General features: G+C 39.7%; 2 pseudogenes across 2 annotated transcripts; both read right to left on the bottom strand.

Moving 5' to 3' along the window:
* Nucleotides 1-10,258: 10,258 nt before the first annotated feature.
* LOC145807403 (protein SUPPRESSOR OF K(+) TRANSPORT GROWTH DEFECT 1 pseudogene) lies at nt 10,259-12,240 on the bottom strand (annotated as a pseudogene). Its single transcript, XR_014350457.1, has one exon. The product of XR_014350457.1 is annotated as a protein SUPPRESSOR OF K(+) TRANSPORT GROWTH DEFECT 1 pseudogene (transcript).
* Nucleotides 12,241-17,146: 4,906 nt separating this feature from the next.
* On the bottom strand, nt 17,147-18,813 carry LOC145807475 (protein SUPPRESSOR OF K(+) TRANSPORT GROWTH DEFECT 1 pseudogene; annotated as a pseudogene). Its single transcript, XR_014350604.1, has one exon. The product of XR_014350604.1 is annotated as a protein SUPPRESSOR OF K(+) TRANSPORT GROWTH DEFECT 1 pseudogene (transcript).
* Between the last annotated feature and the right edge of the window lie 868 nt (nt 18,814-19,681).

Here is a 19,681-nt window from a genome sequence, read left to right as displayed (position 1 = left end):
AACCACTACCGGAATCTCTTCTTTCTGTTACAGGTCATTCAGACGCCATCTATTCTGCTAGTACTCTCCAGTTGAATACTGAGTTGGCAGTGTGGTTAGAAATTCACTCACACAGATTATTTTTAAAATTTTGGAATCTTTGCTTGTGACTGGAAATTCACAGAAGATGTCAAAGACAAAAATTGCATTGTGATTGTTCTAGCCGAGGATTGTTGACCCTCATTCGTATGACTTCGTCTCTTACCTTCATGACTATGATTTTTTTGTTGAAATGACTCAGATTTTTGGAGAAGGTTTAATTGTCTGCAACTTATGCATCCTTATCTGTTAGCCAAAGTTGGCATCCATGAAACAATAGAATCTATCCCTAGAGAAATCAAGTCATGGCGTTACGTACACTATTTGGCTGTCCATTTATAAAAGTGAAACTGAGTGCTAGGTACACTATATTCAGTAACTAAAAGAAATAATCCATATTGTATAACCATTGTTTCTCTGACTAATTGATAAAGTTACATTAGAGGCTACATAATTGTTAACTTTTGATACAAAATTGTAGTTTTGTTGCTTGGATTTAAATGTTGTATGGTGAATTGTGTAATATGTTGTTTTATGATTTCTAGCTGGTGTTCGGAACCTGGTTTTTAGAGTGTGTGGTCATAATATGATGAGGCAGAGCATCTATAGATGCAACCCATGTTCGATGGGGAAGTAGAAAAGTGATCGAAAGCCAGAGGTGATGGAACCAACAAGACGGATGTTGGAGATGATGCTGTGGATTGACATTCAACATCTCAAGGAAGTCCCTGCAAATAACTTGTGGTAGTTTAGCATTTCAGTTTGATCCTTTGTAAATGGGATTATAATTTGTCTTTTAAAGGTGAATTTCCATAGTTTTCCTAAAGCCAGTTATGTATATGCCCTTTGAAGCTTTTGTATTTCACTTTAGAATCACAAAAAGAGGACATGAAACAACACAAAGCAACACAATAATAGACATGCCTGGCAATGTTTTTGTGAAAAAATAGAACATACCAGATTGAGGTATCTATACTATTACAAATCACTGGTTTATTCTAGTATATAAGAAAATCATTTTTGCCAATCACCAACCACAAAAAACCCAACAAAATGAAATTGGAAAATAAACAGAAACAGAATGAAATCCAACAGAGGAGCCGGTCTTAATTAAACAGTCTGTTCAACTATTTCGAAAATCGAAAATTCTGTCAATTTAATGTAATCCAGAAATCAAATTGTGTGGGTGATTTTCCGACCACACTGCCCGCTTAGTAACCAGCTGGAGAGCACTGGCAGAATAGATGGCACCTGACTGACCTGCAATAGAAATATAAGAATCCCGCGGTGGTTTCGACCACCCGGGGGCACTCCGACAATCAAGTCAGTATATCTCTCAAAGATAAATCAAGTACTAAACTCACAAGCTTGAGTATCAAAAGCATACCTTAGACCCATGGGGGTGCCTCTCTTTTATAGCCAATACAATCCTAGTCCCAAAAGGAGCCTGGCCCTAATGGACTTAGGATTACTGCTAATCTGGGACTCCCAGTGGGATTAGGATAAACTCTCTAAGAGTCTTATCTTTACCCAAACTGAAGTCTTCTCCCAATCTAGGACTCTTGTCCATATCCAAGTTGAGTTCCCTCTTCATTCTAGGACTCTTGTCCTTTATCCGCTTATCTCGGATCCCGATATCTTCGGAAATAACCTCGGTCTTGCCGAGATCACCTCGGCATCACGACCAGGACACGTGGCACCTCGGCTGACACATCGGCGTCACCTTGCCACGTGTTGGTATTCAGAAAATATATCCCCACAACTGCCCCCTAGGTTCTATTACCTCGGCATTCTGAGGTGATGGAACCTACACTGTTCGTTCATCTGTGCCCCTTTGTCCGAGATCAAACTCGCCGACCTCAAAGTTCTCTGGACTTTACTGTCTAATGGTGTCAAGAATCAAGTTTCATGCTTTCCAAGCTGCTTGAAATCGCACTTCCTAGCCGAGATTCTGGTTCCTTTAATTCGTAAACTCCAAGAGCTTTGCAACTGCTCCACTCACACTCTCTGGTGAGTCCCCGATTTCCAGTCACCTATTTGACTCCGGCGATTTTCATATCGGCGTTCATTTCACTTTTGTAGGTTCATAAACTCTTACTTTTTTATTAAGCTCAATCTTTCATAACTCTTCTGATTTACTTTGAATCTGTTTATTTGCCATCTGTGGCCTTCTGTTCTCGTCTGTCTACAAGTTTTTGATTTCTTATTTGCTAAAATGCCTGGGACTGTTCTTTGTCATATCCGCTTTCTGTTGCGAGCATCATGTCTGGTTCATTACTTTCTTGTTCTTCACATACTTACTTAGTGCCTGTGCACTTGGCTTTATTCTTTGAACTTTGTCATCTTCTTGACTTCTGTTTTTCTCGTTTTTCATTTAATCCTCTGGCTTCTTCGCTTTCCAGCTCTTTTGCTTGAATCCGCCATTTTTTCCAAGCTTTCAAGCTTCTGTAACTATCTTCGTTTCTCTCCTCCGGTGAAGCTTTACATCATTCTGTCATTGTCGTCAGACTTCGGCAATTCTTATTTCGGCTTCCCTCTTTCTGGTAAGCCACTGTTCCTCCTGGTTTTATTTCTTGTTGCTTTCCAAGAAGCTCTGCTTCATTGTTTAATCACCATTGTTGTTTTACCCGTTATTTCCAAATCATCTTCTTGAATACACATTGTTCACACATCTGTTGATTTCTGCCACTGTTCTTGGCTTGACACACTTGTGCAATCTTTTTGTCTTGATTTCTTGATAGCTTCATCACCATTCTTGATTACGAATTACATTCTTGTTTCTGTTTTCTATGTCTTTTCCCAGTTTTTTGCTTTCAATCCTTGCTTTCAAAACTTCGAGGTGCCAATCGCCAAGAAGAGCTTTGATCAAACTCTTCAGGAGGTTGATGCTGAGCTCGTGGCTGAGAAGGCTGCTGAGAAGTTCTTTCCAACTGTCTTCTGGGGGTGAGACATAACCTACCGCTGATGCCGAGTAGTTTGCTTCCTTCTTGAAATTGATGCTGAGGTAGCAGTAGAGAAGCTCCTCCAACTGACTGCCGAGGCTGAACCATTGTCGTCCGTCGAAGCAGATTAGTCCGACGTTCTTGCTTTCAGTCCCTAGTTCTTTAAGGTCTTCATTTTTGTACTTGCCAACCTTCTCAGCTCTTAACAAGCTAGTTGGTCATCTCGGTTGATCATATCTCGAAAACGTCTTTCAGTGTTATCTCGGCTATACCAAACTTGTAAATTGCTACAAATTTCAACAAGTGGTAGACTTCATAATCTTCGGTTAACTCATTTTGTAATTTGCTCAAAAATTTCAACAAGTGTTAACATTCCTTGCTCCTTAATTATCATTCCTTCCCCCTACACCTTCTCCCTGCCCTCTAATGTGAACGTAAGTTGTACTTAGGATCACATTAGGGAAGTGGGCTTCGTGCTGTAGTCACAGACCCGATGTGTTCTTCTTTCGCCGATGTATTAAAACTTCTGGTATTTAATTCACCCCCTTTAGACCCTCTTTCTCTTGGCATTTGCAAACTATCATCGCTGTTTCTTAAAGCATTTATTCTTTTCACAATTCTGGTCACCACTTCTGGCGTGCACTTAGTGGTTCTAATCAAAACAACGTTTGACTCCGGCGAATCTTTTGCTGACATTTAGCTTTGTGCACTCTTTAACTTGTAAATTCTCTCAGAATTTCAATAAGTGTTTAAACATCATTTCGGTTTAACTTCGGTTAAGTATCATCTCAGTTTAACTTCAGTTAAACATCACCTCAGTTTAACTTCGGTTAAACATCATCTCGGCTTAACTTCGGTTAAGCATCATCTCAGTTTTTGAAGTTTTTCCCTTTTTTTTTTTTTTTTTTTTTTTTTTTTTTTTTGTCGCTTGTACTCTTGTACCTTTTTGTTCTTTAGATAATGTAAGCTCTGCATATGGCCGATGTGCCTCCTTGTTCTTGAATGTCTAATTCAACTTTTCTTCTCTGAATGAAGCGTTCTTCGCCGCCCTCCTGGACGAGGATTTTCTTCAATGGCTCATTGTCAACATCATCTAGGACCTCCATGTCCTCGTCTTCAATCTCTGCCTTCCCTGGTTTCCGAATGTTGCAGGTAGTTTTCATTGCTGCCATGGAGCAATTCTTTGCCTGTAGTTGGTCTCCTTTGATTTCTTCAATCCCATGTTCTGTTGAGAACCGCAGTAGTTGATGCAATGTTGAGGGAACTGCCCCCATTGCATGCAACCATGGCCTTCCCAAGATGATATTGTATGGCGAGGGCGTGTCAATCACCATGAATTCTGTCTTGATCTTCTTCTAACTGCTCTTGCATGATTCTATACTTAGAATATTTTGCATGTCTTTCATCCTTTGCCTCCTTTGTGCAATCTTCTCGGGGTTACATACCTCGGGTATAAAAACTTTTACTTCGGCAAGATACTGACCTGCAAACTTTTCATAAATTCTAACAAGTGTGAAACATATACTACTCAATGTTAACTTTGCAAATTTTTTCTCAAGTTTCAACAAGTGTTTAAACGGTGATCTCGGTCTAGCCTACTTGTAAATTGCTACAAATTTCAGCAAGTGTTAACATATACTGTAAATTTTTCTCAAGTTATAACAAGTGTTAAATAATGATCTACTTGTAAATTGCTACAAATTTCAACAAGTGTTTAAACAATATACTTAGCTTTTACTTCAACCTGTAAATTGCTACAAATTTCAACGGATGATCATATGTCGGCTTAACGTCATCTTGTAAATTGCTACAAATTTCAACAAGTGTTAAGCATCTTCTTCAGGTTAACCAACTTGTAAATTTCTACAAGTGTTTAACCAATAACCTCGGCTTTACTTCGGCTTGTAAATTGCTACAAATTTCAACAAGCGAAGAGAAACAGTAATCTCGGCTTAACTTCAACTTGTAAATTGTTACAAATTTCAACAAGTGAAAATAAGGAATCAGCTTAACTCCAACTTGTAAATTGCTACAAATTTCAACAAGTGAAGATAAGGAATAATCTCGGCTTAACTTCGACTTGTAAATTGCTACAAATTTCAACAAGTGAAGATAAGGAATCAGCTTAACTCCAACTTGTAAATTGCTACAAATTTCAACAAGTGAAGATAAGGAATCAGCTTAACTCCAACTTGTAAATTGCTACAAATTTCAACAAGTGAAGATAAGGAATCATCTCAGCTTAACTTCGGTTAAGCATCGTCTCGGTTTACCTTCGGTTAAACATCATCTGGGCTTAACTTCGGTTAAGCATTATCTCGGCTTAACTTCGGTTAAGCATCGTCTCGGTTTAACTTCGGTTAAACATCATCTGGGCTTAACTTCGGTTAAGCATTATCTCGGCTTAACTTCGGTTAAGCATCATATTGGTTTAACCAACTTGTAAATTGCTACAAATTTCAACAAGTGGTAAACGCACTCTTCTTCTCTCTGCCCCCCCAGTGTGAACTTAAAATCCACTTGGGTTTTCATCATAAATGTAGCTTCGACCTTGTCGCCGAGGTTTAATTCAAGCCGAGGTTGTCGGCCTTGGTTTCTCTATTGATCTTACTTGGCTCCAACCTGAGTTTGATTTTCGACCTCGCATCGGCGAGCCGTTTCTCTTTGCTTGTTCCGACGCCTTTGTTCCCGGCATGTCCTCCTCGGCCTTAGTATACTTCTCAATTCTGGCCAACTTTAGTCTGATCTTGTGTGTTTCCTTTTTATCTTCTGGGATCTGAGATCTGCTCATTGTGCTCTTCTCTTCTCGGACTCAGGTGCCGAGATCTTATCTTCTGAAATCTTGGATTTGCTCACTTAGGTTGAGCTCTCGTCTTCTCGGGCCTACTTGTCTAGGCTGAGATCATGTCTTCTCGGATCCGGGATCCATGATCTAGAATTCGGGATCTGCTCACTCAGGATGAGTTCTTCTATACTTGAATGTTATCTCCTTGGGAGCGCTCATGCCCCCTGTCTTTGCATCTCTTTTGGAAGGGTCTTCGTTCCTCCGCAGGTATCTAACCTTCCATACCTGGAGGTCGTCTTTGTTGCTTCGATCTGTTGTCTTTGGTGTGTCACCTTCCTGGCCGGCTTCTTTCACTTCGTGACTCTGGTCACGAGTTTCTGTGTTGCTATTGTCCCCTTCAACGTCGAGGTTGATAGATCTCTCATTCCCAGCAGGAGCGTTGTCTCCAGTTTGATTCTTTTGTCCGTCATTGGCTATCTATTCTTCTTTCTTTCCCACAGACGGCGCCAAATTGTGTGGGTGATTTTCCGACCACACTGCCCGCATAGTAACCAGCTGGAGAGCACTGGCAGAATAGATGGCACCTGACTGACCTGCAATAGAAATATAAGAATCCCGCGGTGGTTTCGACCACCCGGGGGCACTCCGACGATCAAGTCAGTATATCTCTCAAAGATAAATCAAGTACTAAACTCACAAGCTTGAGTATCAAAAGCATACCTTAGACCCATGGGGGTGCCTCTCTTTTATAGCCAATACAATCCTAGTCCCAAAAGGAGCATGGCCCTAATGAACTTAGGATTACTGCTAATCTGGGACTCCCAGTGGGATTAGGATAAACTCTCTAAGAGTCTTATCTTTACCCAAACTGAAGTCTTCTCCCAATCTAGGACTCTTGTCCATATCCAAGTTGAGTTCCCTCTTCATTCTAGGACTCTTGTCCTTTATCCACTTATCTCGGATCCCGATATCTTCGGAAATAACCTCGGCCTTGCCGAGATCACCTCGGCATCACGACCAGGACACGTGGCACCTCGGCTGACACATCGGCGTCACCTTGCCACGTGTTGGTATTCAGAAAATATATCCCCACACAAATCAAATATATAATTCTTAGTTTGATTAGAAAATCTGTAATCAACATTGATTTCATCTGGTCTAATTTGATTTGATTTCTAGTCGGACTCCTCTGTCATCAACACTGTTATTGGTGCCGCTGATTCAAAGCTTTTTGGCTGTGGTTTTAAGTTGTGAAGGACATTTGTGAGATTCATGTGGAGCTGTTTCAAAGGAACAGAGACAATTGATTTTTGAGATTTGGATCTTGCATCAGAGATTGGAGAAGCCATTTTAGAGCATTGTGGCATTCTTTTAAATTGCTTGGATGACTTGTTGAACTTAAACTCTTTCATGTACATCACTAAGTTATCGATTCATCCATTCATCATTCATTTCAATTTCACAACCGATTCATCACAATATTCAAAACATGTAAACCCATGAATTTATTTTAGAAAGATAGAGAGTGATTTTATTCAACCTTAACAACTCACTACTTCAAAAAAGAAAAGGAGCACAAATAAGATCTGACCCTTCTCAGACCCACCTATAAGATCTAAGCTCAACAGTTGAAGAAAGAAATCTTGCAATGAAGCCATTCAAATAACTAGTAATAATGTTTTAGGAATTTAAGTAAAAAACTATCTTTTTGGTTTTTTAATTTTTTTTACACAAAAAAATCATAAAAAAAGCCAGCTTTTTTAATACAAAAATATCAAAAAATCACAAAAAAAAAAATCAAGAAGTCAACTTTTTACCAACTTCTCAAAACAGCACAATATGTCAACTTCCAAGCTTCAAAGAACAAGAAGAATGGTTGGGCTGTTTTCGTTGGCCTTTCTTTGTATTTGCCTTTATTTATTTTATTGTGGAGTGATTTGAAAAGTTAGTAAAAAATTGACTTTTTAAAATTATAAAATTTATTATTTTTTTGTCAAATTGTTAAAATATAACCTGACAAGTACCTCAAGTGTCTAGTGATGTTGGTAAATAGTGTGAAGCGTTCTCTACAAAATCTAGAACCATTGTGATAGTCGAATCATCATCATTAGCTTAGGATAAGATCATAAATTACAACATTAGACTAGAAAGACAAGACGATTTTTTATTTTTATTTTTTTTTATTTTGTTAATTATCTATATAAATTAAAATAAAAAAAAAATCACATGTACATAAACAAACACTTTTTGAAATACATTGAGGTTGAGTTTGAGGAGTTATTATAATGAACAATTTATTTACTTATTTGTTATAAGTTATCACGTTTTCTTTATTATTTTTTTTCATATCTTTTTATAAAAAATAAAAAATCTACTAAAGCAAACCTGAAATGACCACCGAATAAATTATAGACAAAAATATCAAAAAAATCAATACAGTATCTGTTTTATTAAAGGAATTATGACGCTGAAGAAAATATATGACTAATTATTTACAAGCAAGTCTATTACAATTTCAAATTTCTTATAGAATGAAACAATTTAAAATTTTCACAAATGAGTAAAAAAATATAGGAAAATATTGGAGACTTCAAATATTTTACAACATTTTTACTAAATGTCTGATAAAAATATTGATAAAATATTTAGAATCCAACATTATTCAAAAAAAATATATATATATATATTGAAAAAGTCATTTTTACCCCCATGTTCTTTTTCACAAACCCAAAAAACTATGGTCGCCTTCCATTGGTCGTTCACAAACCCTCATCGGTCGTTTAACCTCTCTCTCCTTTCAGATTCCATGACTCCTACCGAGTCCGGATTGGCTGCCGTGATTACCTACGGCGCATCCTGCCGCGGTCCAAAAGTCGTTTTGGACCCTCTTCTTTTTTTTTCTTTTTTTTTTTTTTTTCCGCTTTTGTTTTCTCTCTCATTTGTTGAGAACCGTAATCCTCAATACAGGTAAGAGACGAACTGAAAGAATCAGAGGCGACGTCAGTCGATGAGTCGGCAAACCTTTGTGTTTGATTTCATCTTGGGTTTGATTTCTCATGTGTTTTGATTTCTTGGGTTCTCTGTTCAAAACAAAGATTTCTTGGGTTCTCTGTTCAAAACAAAGATTTCTTGGGTTTTCTAAGCTCCAAAGATGAACAAGAAGATTGGAAGATAATCAACTTCTTTCAAACACAAGAAACCACTATACAACAGCAAAACACCCTTTCACTCCCTTTCACTCTCTCTCTCCTTGCTTTGAAGATGGCCTATGTGTTACAACAGCAGAACACCGAAAATTTCATACACTCAAAATTTCATAAACCCATCACACAAATCACCCAAAATTATATAATCAAAGAAATTAGAAATATATACATACATAAAATATAAAGAAGCAGTGCATCTTCAAGTCGTCGTTCGTCCTTCGCCGGTTGTCGCTGTTCCTCGTTCGTTCGTTGATGTTGATCCAGATTCATGGGTCTTATGGGTCTTTTTCTTACATTCAAAGGATTTTTTTTTTTATTCTCTCTGGCCTCGCTTCATTGCTGTCGCCGTGGTGTATGAGTTAGGTTCTCGCCGTGACGTCGCCTAGCCGCCCTCAACCTCCTTCGTTTCGTCTTCGCCTCTGCCTCTCTCTGTTGGTCTCTTCTCTGCTTTAAGGATAAGGGTTTTCAGCAAATGAGAGAGAAAGCTAAAGAGGGGAGAAAGCTAAGGGGAAAGGAGGAGAAAAAAAAATCAAAACGACGTCGTTTTGGACGGCAGAGAATAACGGCAGACAATCCGGACTCGATCTCTACCCTGCCCTATTGTGCCAAAACAACTTGCCCCACCCTTCACCATTAACACAAACTCAAAAACAGACTCTTCCTTTTTGATAATATCACACCATCCAATGAAAAAAAGAATTCATTCAGAAACATTACCAATCAAATCACCACCAACCAAAAAGACACAACAAAATGAAAGTGGAAAATGAACAGAACCAGAATGAAATTCAACACAGGGGTCGGTCTTCCAAAATTGAAAAATTCTTTGAATTTAATCTAATCCACAAATCAAATCAAATATGCACTTAATTTGATTAGAAAATCTGTTATCAGCATTGATTCCATCTCATCTAATTTAATTTGATTTTTACTTGGACAGATTCGAAGCCTTTTGGGTGTGGTTTCAAATTGTGGAGGGCATTTGTGAGATTTATATGGGGCTATTTCAAAGGGGTGTGTATTAAAATTTCTATGGATTCATTCATTCATCACCCATTTCAATTTCGGAACCAATTCATCACAACATTCAAAACAAGTAAATTAATGAATTTGTTTTAACAAGATGCAGTATTCAATATTGAGAACTCACTATTTTGGGGGAAAAAAAATAAAAAATAAAATAAAATAATTCAGAAGTAAAGATGGACACGTAACTTCTTTCAGACCCACAGAAGTATGCTCAACAGTTGAAGAAAGAAAATTTTAGCAATAAACCATTCAATTACAAAAGTTTCAATTCAACCAACAAGAAGAAGTTGATCAGTGACAATGGCGGTCGCCTTTCTGAGGGATGAAAGTGCATGGAGAAGGGCCCGGCGGTGCTTCTGGTTCTTTGTGAACCAATGCCGACTTAGAGATGCCACCACTGCCACCACCACCACCACCACCATGAGCCGCCGTCAGCTTTCTACCATCGAAAGGCCTTGCAGCAGCTTCAAGAGGTTTTGTGGTTATAAAAACCAAGAACATGATCAGTGTTAATGTACACTAAACCTAAACCACTAACCTAACCCACTACATCCACTCCACTAAACCTAACACACTTACCATCTTCAGTCTTTATGAAATACATGGCATCTTGGGTTTTACGTACAGGTTCAAAGAGGACATCTTAACACAGACAGCAATATCAGAACCAGAAAAACCTTCTGTTCTACGAGCCAAGTTTTCAAAGTCACTTTCATTCAAGTCGTGAGGAGTATCTCCTAAATGCACTTTAAACATGTGTTGCCGTGCTTTCAAATCTGGAAGAGGAATGTATATACGCTTGTCAAATCTCCGCCGAATGGCCTGATCCAGAGCATAGGGAGTATTTGTTGCTGCGAGAACGAGAACTTTGTCATCATTGTGTCCTACACCCTGCATCTGCACAAGAAGTTCTGTTTTGATTCGTCTGGAAGCTTCACTCTCATTGCCTTCTCCACGCTGACCACATAAGGAATCTATTTCATCGATGAATATGATAGAAGGTGCGCTTTCACGAGCCATTTGGAAAAGGTTTGAAACTAGCTTTTCACTTTCACCCATCCACTTTGAAACCAGGTCTGAAGAAGAAATACTGAAAAAGGTAGAGTCTGCTTCAGTTGCAACAGCCTTGGCTAGGTATGACTTCCCTGTTCCAGGTGGACCATACAAAAGAAAAGCCCTCCATGGCCTCCTCTTTCCAACAAAGAACTGCGGGAATTTAACCGGCAATATAACAGCCTCCTGCAACGCCTGCTTGGCGCTCTCAAGCCCCGCCACATCATTCCACTTCACATTCGGCTTCTCCCTAATAATCGCCGAGTTAAGCCCTGCCCTCAGCTTCGACTGCTCCTCTCCATCCCCACCACCTTCTCCCCCATCTTTGGGCTTCGTCTTCGGCCGCGTTGCCACCGCAGCATCACCGTTGGCCGCCGGCCCAGCCGCGCCACCCTCGTCGAGCACGGCCCTGATCTCCTCAGCACGTCGCAAGTACTCGGTGAATTTCTGGGTAATAGCCTCCTTGATTTTAGGGTTCTTCTCGTACTTCAAATGGGTCTTGAAGTACTCCAAAGCGTTCATATATAAAGGAAAGGCCTTGGCGTAGTTTCCAGCATTGTCCTCTTGCACCGCTTGCTTCACGTACTCGATCGCTCGCTCTTTGAAATTACTGTACATCTTCGCACATATATATACGTATGTAAATATGAAAATCAAATAACAATTAACGAAAACCAACTAACCCTAGAAAGTAAGGCGGGGTTTTGATGAATTGCGAACCCTAACTGGAAATTGAGGTTCGGGGGGAGATGGATTGATGATGATGATGATGATCGGAGATGGAGGAGAGGGAAGTCATCGATGACGATGAGGGTTTCATCGATTTGATTTGATGAATGTTTGCCCATCGCGGCAGCCACCGCCGCCGACCTCGGCCAAGTCCGGCTACGCCATGCTGCCTCGTCCCGATACAACCGTTCATCTTCAGCTTCTTCACTCGCACTCTCATCGGCGCGGACACGGCGGCTTCGCCTGAAATCGCCAGTTCCGGCTACGCCATGCTGGACATCTGGCTCGCTCTCCAGCTCCTCAACCAGGAGCCCCAATGTCTTCTCCTTCAAATGGCTTCCCTTGCATCTCGGCTCCTTTAGGTCTTACCCAATCGATCTCATTGGCTTAGGGCCTTCCATGGCTCCCTCCCTACGTTTCTATCAGAAGATGATATGGATGATTCTTGTACCACCACTATTTCTACTCAGCCAAATTTGTCTGACATTTTATCATATTCACACACACACACACACACACAAAACCCACTTTTATTTTATTATCTACTTCACATACCCATCATGCTCCCTTTCTTTTTCTTTTTTATTATCCACCCATTCTTCCAAATCCATGTGCTCACTGACAAAAAAAAAAAAAAAAACAAACAAACAAACAAACAAACATAATCATCACTTCCACCACATTTTTCCCATACCCACTATTTTTTAAAACCCATCTTTTCCCCTACCCCATATATATATATATATATATATATCTTTTTTTATTATTTTCTTTTATTTTATTGTTTTTGTTTTGTAAAGAGGGGCACACGTCAAATCAAACATACAACAACAACAACAAAAAAAAAAAAAAAACAAACAAACAAACAAACAAACAAACAATTTACAAATTTGCCCAAAACTCATATTTTATTCATATCAGGGGCTCACCCCGATCACCATTTTACATCAAAAAAAAAAAAAAAAAAAAAAAAAAAAAAAAAAAAACAACCACAACAAACAAAACAATTTGTTTTCTTTTCTGCAGCCGGCCACCAACCGACCTCACTTCTTCGCCTATTCCGCCGGCCTTTTCTTCTTGCCTCCGTCCTGGGCGGCCCTTGCCGGTGTTGCCTCCGTATTTCCCACTCCACTGGGCACGATCACTACTCCCTGCTCCTCCACTGCAGCATATGGCGGCCCTCCAAATCGGAACATCACGGTGGCCTTCCGCTTCAGCTCCTTGTTTTCTGCCCTTAGCACGCTTATCTCTGCTCGCGCATCCTTATACATGCGTTGGAGCAGAGCCAGCTGGGAGTTTAATTGCTGCACCTCATTTGTCCTACTCTGCAGCCGGTGCGACAAGTTTGTGACCGCCGTCATGGACTCCACACATGCCTTCAACGTATACTGATTAGCCTCCACATCCGTTTGCACTGCCATTTTTTGCTCCACCGACTGCATCGGAAAGTTCAACGGAGCAAACCCCGTGGTGTTTGGTTGAGGTTCACTGGCCACCGCACCCGTTATCTCTCTTGTTGACTCGTTGAGGTCGGGAAAGAGAGTCAGCAGACCACGGGACGACGAAGCCATTTTCTCTCGCCACAGAGTGTTACAGACTCTCTCTCTCAGCACAACAGTGTTACAGCCTCTCTCTCTCAGCACAACGAAGAGTTTTACAGAGGATTTCGCAGGTTTTTTGCTTCTGCCTCGGCCTCAGGCTCTGTCTTGGTTAAATAGCCGAGGCAGCCACGCGCATCGCGCGCCTCTTGACGCCGACAACCTGGCATGCCTTTTCATGGCACGCCTTTTCATGACTCGGGCACGCCTATTGATGACACACCTTTTGAGGGCACGACTTTTGAGGGCTCGATATCTACATGCATGTATATCTTTTGGGCAGCCTATATACACACTCATACAGTGTCTTCTACACCGACCAGCTTTATCAATCCCTTTGTTTCAACCTCAAATAGGTTTCTCTCTTCACACCTATTTGAGTTTGAGGGGGGGTTATACACAGTATCATGTATAAGTCGCTCATGGCGCACTCCCTAAGTCACCCCCTTGGTGCACCACCACAATCTGCTACAACGGTCCGACATGACCCCGTAAACTGTCCTGCTACATCGGTCCGACATGACCCCGTAAACTGTCTTCTACAACGGTCCGACATGACCCCGTAAACTGTCCTGCTACATCGGTCCGACATGACCCCGTAAACTGTCTTCTACAACGGTCCGACATGACCCCATAAACTGTCCTGCTACATCGGTCCGACATGACCCCGTAAACTGTCCTGCTACACCGGTCCGACATGACCCCATAAACTGTCTTCTACATTGGTCTGACACAACCGATTCATCACAATATTCAAAACATGTAAACCCATGAATTTATTTTAGAAAGATAGAGAGTGATTTTATTCAACCTTAACAACTCACTACTTCAAAAAAGAAAAGGAGCACAAATAAGATCTGACCCTTCTCAGACCCACCTATAAGATCTAAGCTCAACAGTTGAAGAAAGAAATCTTGCAATGAAGCCATTCAAATAACTAGTAATAATGTTTTAGGAATTTAAGTAAAAAACTATCTTTTTGGTTTTTTAATTTTTTTTACACAAAAAAATCATAAAAAAAAGCCAGCTTTTTTAATACAAAAATATCAAAAAATCACAAAAAAAAAATCAAGAAGTCAACTTTTTACCAACTTCTCAAAACAGCACAATATGTCAACTTCCAAGCTTCAAAGAACAAGAAGAATGGTTGGGCTGTTTTCGTTGGCCTTTCTTTGTATTTGCCTTTATTTATTTTATTGTGGAGTGATTTGAAAAGTTAGTAAAAAATTGACTTTTTAAAATTATAAAATTTATTATTTTTTTGTCAAATTGTTAAAATATAACCTGACAAGTACCTCAAGTGTCTAGTGATGTTGGTAAATAGTGTGAAGCGTTCTCTACAAAATCTAGAACCATTGTGATAGTCGAATCATCATCATTAGCTTAGGATAAGATCATAAATTACAACATTAGACTAGAAAGACAAGACGATTTTTTATTTTTATTTTTTTTTATTTTGTTAATTATCTATATAAATTAAAATAAAAAAAAAATCACATGTACATAAACAAACACTTTTTGAAATACATTGAGGTTGAGTTTGAGGAGTTATTATAATGAACAATTTATTTACTTATTTGTTATAAGTTATCACGTTTTCTTTATTATTTTTTTTCATATCTTTTTATAAAAAATAAAAAATCTACTAAAGCAAACCTGAAATGACCACCGAATAAATTATAGACAAAAATATCAAAAAAATCAATACAGTATCTGTTTTATTAAAGGAATTATGACGCTGAAGAAAATATATGACTAATTATTTACAAGCAAGTCTATTACAATTTCAAATTTCTTATAGAATGAAACAATTTAAAATTTTCACAAATGAGTAAAAAAATATAGGAAAATATTGGAGACTTCAAATATTTTACAACATTTTTACTAAATGTCTGATAAAAATATTGATAAAATATTTAGAATCCAACATTATTCAAAAAAAATATATATATATATATTGAAAAAGTCATTTTTACCCCCATGTTCTTTTTCACAAACCCAAAAAACTATGGTCGCCTTCCATTGGTCGTTCACAAACCCTCATCGGTCGTTTAACCTCTCTCTCCTTTCAGATTCCATGACTCCTACCGAGTCCGGATTGGCTGCCGTGATTACCTACGGCGCATCCTGCCGCGGTCCAAAAGTCGTTTTGGACCCTCTTCTTTTTTTTTCTTTTTTTTTCTTTTTTTCCGCTTTTGTTTTCTCTCTCATTTGTTGAGAACCGTAATCCTCAATACAGGTAAGAGACGAACTGAAAGAATCAGAGGCGACGTCAGTCGATGAGTCGGCAAACCTTTGTGTTTGATTTCATCTTGGGTTTGATTTCTCATGTGTTTTGATTTCTTGGGTTCTCTGTTCAAAACAAAGATTTCTTGGGTTCTCTGTTCAAAACAAAGATTTCTTGGGTTTTCTAAGCTCCAAAGATGAACAAGAAGATTGGAAGATAATCAACTTCTTTCAAACACAAGAAACCACTATACAACAGCAGAACACCCTTTCACTCCCTTTCACTCTCTCTCTCCTTGCTTTGAAGATGGCCTATGTGTTACAACAGCAGAACACCGAAAATTTCATACACTCAAAATTTCATAAACCCATCACACAAATCACCCAAAATTATATAATCAAAGAAATTAGAAATATATACATACATAAAATATAAAGAAGCAGTGCATCTTCAAGTCGTCGTTCGTCCTTCGCCGGTTGTCGCTGTTCCTCGTTCGTTCGTTGATGTTGATCCAGATTCATGGGTCTTATGGGTCTTTTTCTTACATTCAAAGGATTTTTTTTTTTATTCTCTCTGGCCTCGCTTCATTGCTGTCGCCGTGGTGTATGAGTTAGGTTCTCGCCGTGACGTCGCCTAGCCGCCCTCAACCTCCTTCGTTTCGTCTTCGCCTCTGCCTCTCTCTGTTGGTCTCTTCTCTGCTTTAAGGATAAGGGTTTTCAGCAAATGAGAGAGAAAGCTAAAGAGGGGAGAAAGCTAAGGGGAAAGGAGGAGAAAAAAAAAATCAAAACGACGTCGTTTTGGACGGCAGAGAATAACGGCAGACAATCCGGACTCGATCTCTACCCTGCCCTATTGTGCCAAAACAACTTGCCTCACCCTTCACCATTAACACAAACTCAAAAACAGACTCTTCCTTTTTGATAATATCACACCATCCAATGAAAAAAAGAATTCATTCAGAAACATTACCAATCAAATCACCACCAACCAAAAAGACACAACAAAATGAAAGTGGAAAATGAACAGAACCAGAATGAAATTCAACACAGGGGTCGGTCTTCCAAAATTGAAAAATTCTTTGAATTTAATCTAATCCACAAATCAAATCAAATATGCACTTAATTTGATTAGAAAATCTGTTATCAGCATTGATTCCATCTCGTCTAATTTAATTTGATTTTTACTTGGACAGATTCGAAGCCTTTTGGGTGTGGTTTCAAATTGTGGAGGGCATTTGTGAGATTTATATGGGGCTATTTCAAAGGGGTGTGTATTAAAATTTCTATGGATTCATTCATTCATCACCCATTTCAATTTCGGAACCAATTCATCACAACATTCAAAACAAGTAAATTAATGAATTTGTTTTAACAAGATGCAGTATTCAATATTGAGAACTCACTATTTTGGGGGAAAAAAAATAAAAAATAAAATAAAATAATTCAGAAGTAAAGATGGACACGTAACTTCTTTCAGACCCACAGAAGTATGCTCAACAGTTGAAGAAAGAAAATTTTAGCAATAAACCATTCAATTACAAAAGTTTCAATTCAACCAACAAGAAGAAGTTGATCAGTGACAATGGCGGTCGCCTTTCTGAGGGATGAAAGTGCATGGAGAAGGGCCCGGCGGTGTTTCTGGTTCTTTGTGAACCAATGCCGACTTAGAGATGCCACCACTGCCACCACCACCACCACCACCATGAGCCGCCGTCAGCTTTCTACCATCGAAAGGCCTTGCAGCAGCTTCAAGAGGTTTTGTGGTTATAAAAACCAAGAACATGATCAGTGTTAATGTACACTAAACCTAAACCACTAACCTAACCCACTACATCCACTCCACTAAACCTAACACACTTACCATCTTCAGTCTTTATGAAATACATGGCATCTTGGGTTTTACGTACAGGTTCAAAGAGGACATCTTAACACAGACAGCAATATCAGAACCAGAAAAACCTTCTGTTCTACGAGCCAAGTTTTCAAAGTCACTTTCATTCAAGTCGTGAGGAGTATCTCCTAAATGCACTTTAAACATGTGTTGCCGTGCTTTCAAATCTGGAAGAGGAATGTATATACGCTTGTCAAATCTCCGCCGAATGGCCTGATCCAGAGCATAGGGAGTATTTGTTGCTGCGAGAACGAGAACTTTGTCATCATTGTGTCCTACACCCTGCATCTGCACAAGAAGTTCTGTTTTGATTCGTCTGGAAGCTTCACTCTCATTGCCTTCTCCACGCTGACCACATAAGGAATCTATTTCATCGATGAATATGATAGAAGGTGCGCTTTCACGAGCCATTTGGAAAAGGTTTGAAACTAGCTTTTCACTTTCACCCATCCACTTTGAAACCAGGTCTGAAGAAGAAATACTGAAAAAGGTAGAGTCTGCTTCAGTTGCAACAGCCTTGGCTAGGTATGACTTCCCTGTTCTAGGTGGACCATACAAAAGAAAAGCCCTCCATGGCCTCCTCTTTCCAACAAAGAACTGCGGGAATTTAACCGGCAATATAACAGCCTCCTGCAACGCCTGCTTGGCGCTCTCAAGCCCCGCCACATCATTCCACTTCACATTCGGCTTCTCCCTAATAATCGCCGAGTTAAGCCCTGCCCTCAGCTTCGACTGCTCCTCTCCATCCCCACCACCTTCTCCCCCATCTTTGGGCTTCGTCTTCGGCCGCGTTGCCACCGCAGCATCACCGTTGGCCGCCGGCCCAGCCGCGCCACCCTCGTCGAGCACGGCCCTGATCTCCTCAGCACGTCGCAAGTACTCGGTGAATTTCTGGGTAATAGCCTCCTTGATTTTAGGGTTCTTCTCGTACTTCAAATGGGTCTTGAAGTACTCCAAAGCGTTCATATATAAAGGAAAGGCCTTGGCGTAGTTTCCAGCATTGTCCTCTTGCACCGCTTGCTTCACGTACTCGATCGCTCGCTCTTTGAAATTACTGTACATCTTCGCACATATATATACGTATGTAAATATGAAAATCAAATAACAATTAACGAAAACCAACTAACCCTAGAAAGTAAGGCGGGGTTTTGATGAATTGCGAACCCTAACTGGAAATTGAGGTTCGGGGGGAGATGGATTGATGATGATGATGATGATCGGAGATGGAGGAGAGGGAAGTCATCGATGACGATGAGGGTTTCATCAATTTGATTTGATGAATGTTTGCCCATCGCGGCAGCCACCGCCGCCGACCTCGGCCAAGTCCGGCTACGCCATGCTGCCTCGTCCCGATACAACCGTTCATCTTCAGCTTCTTCACTCGCACTCTCATCGGCGCGGACACGGCGGCTTCGCCTGAAATCGCCAGTTCCGGCTACGCCATGCTGGACATCTGGCTCGCTCTCCAGCTCCTCAACCAGGAGCCCCAATGTCTTCTCCTTCAAATGGCTTCCCTTGCATCTCGGCTCCTTTAGGTCTTACCCAATCGATCTCATTGGCTTAGGGCCTTCCATGGCTCCCTCCCTACGTTTCTATCAGAAGATGATATGGATGATTCTTGTACCACCACTATTTCTACTCAGCCAAATTTGTCTGACATTTTATCATATTCACACACACACACACACACACACACACACACACACACACACAAACCCCACTTTTATTTTATTATCTACTTCACATACCCATCATGCTCCCTTTCTTTTTCTTTTTTATTATCCACCCATTCTTCCAAATCCATGTGCTCAGTGACCAAAAAAAAAACAAACAAACATAATCATCACTTCCACCACATTTTTTCCATACCCACTATTTTTTAAAACCCATCTTTTCCCCTACCCCATATATATATATATATATATATATCTCTTTTTTTATTATTTTCTTTTCTTTTATTGTTTTTGTTTTGTAAAGAGGGGCACACGTCAAATCAAACATACAACAACAACAACAAAAAAAAAAAAAAAAAAAAAACAAACAAACAAACAAACAATTTACAAATTTGCCCAAAACTCATATTTTATTCATATCAGGGGCTCACCCCGATCACCATTTTACATCAAAAAAAAAAAAAAAAAAAA

The sequence above is a fragment of the Camellia sinensis genome, chromosome 14, assembly GCF_055761805.1.
Source record: "Camellia sinensis isolate YWXY chromosome 14, ASM5576180v1, whole genome shotgun sequence".
NCBI classification, from domain to species: Eukaryota; Viridiplantae; Streptophyta; class Magnoliopsida; order Ericales; family Theaceae; genus Camellia; species Camellia sinensis.
This window is presented reverse-complemented; position numbering and strand designations above follow the sequence as displayed.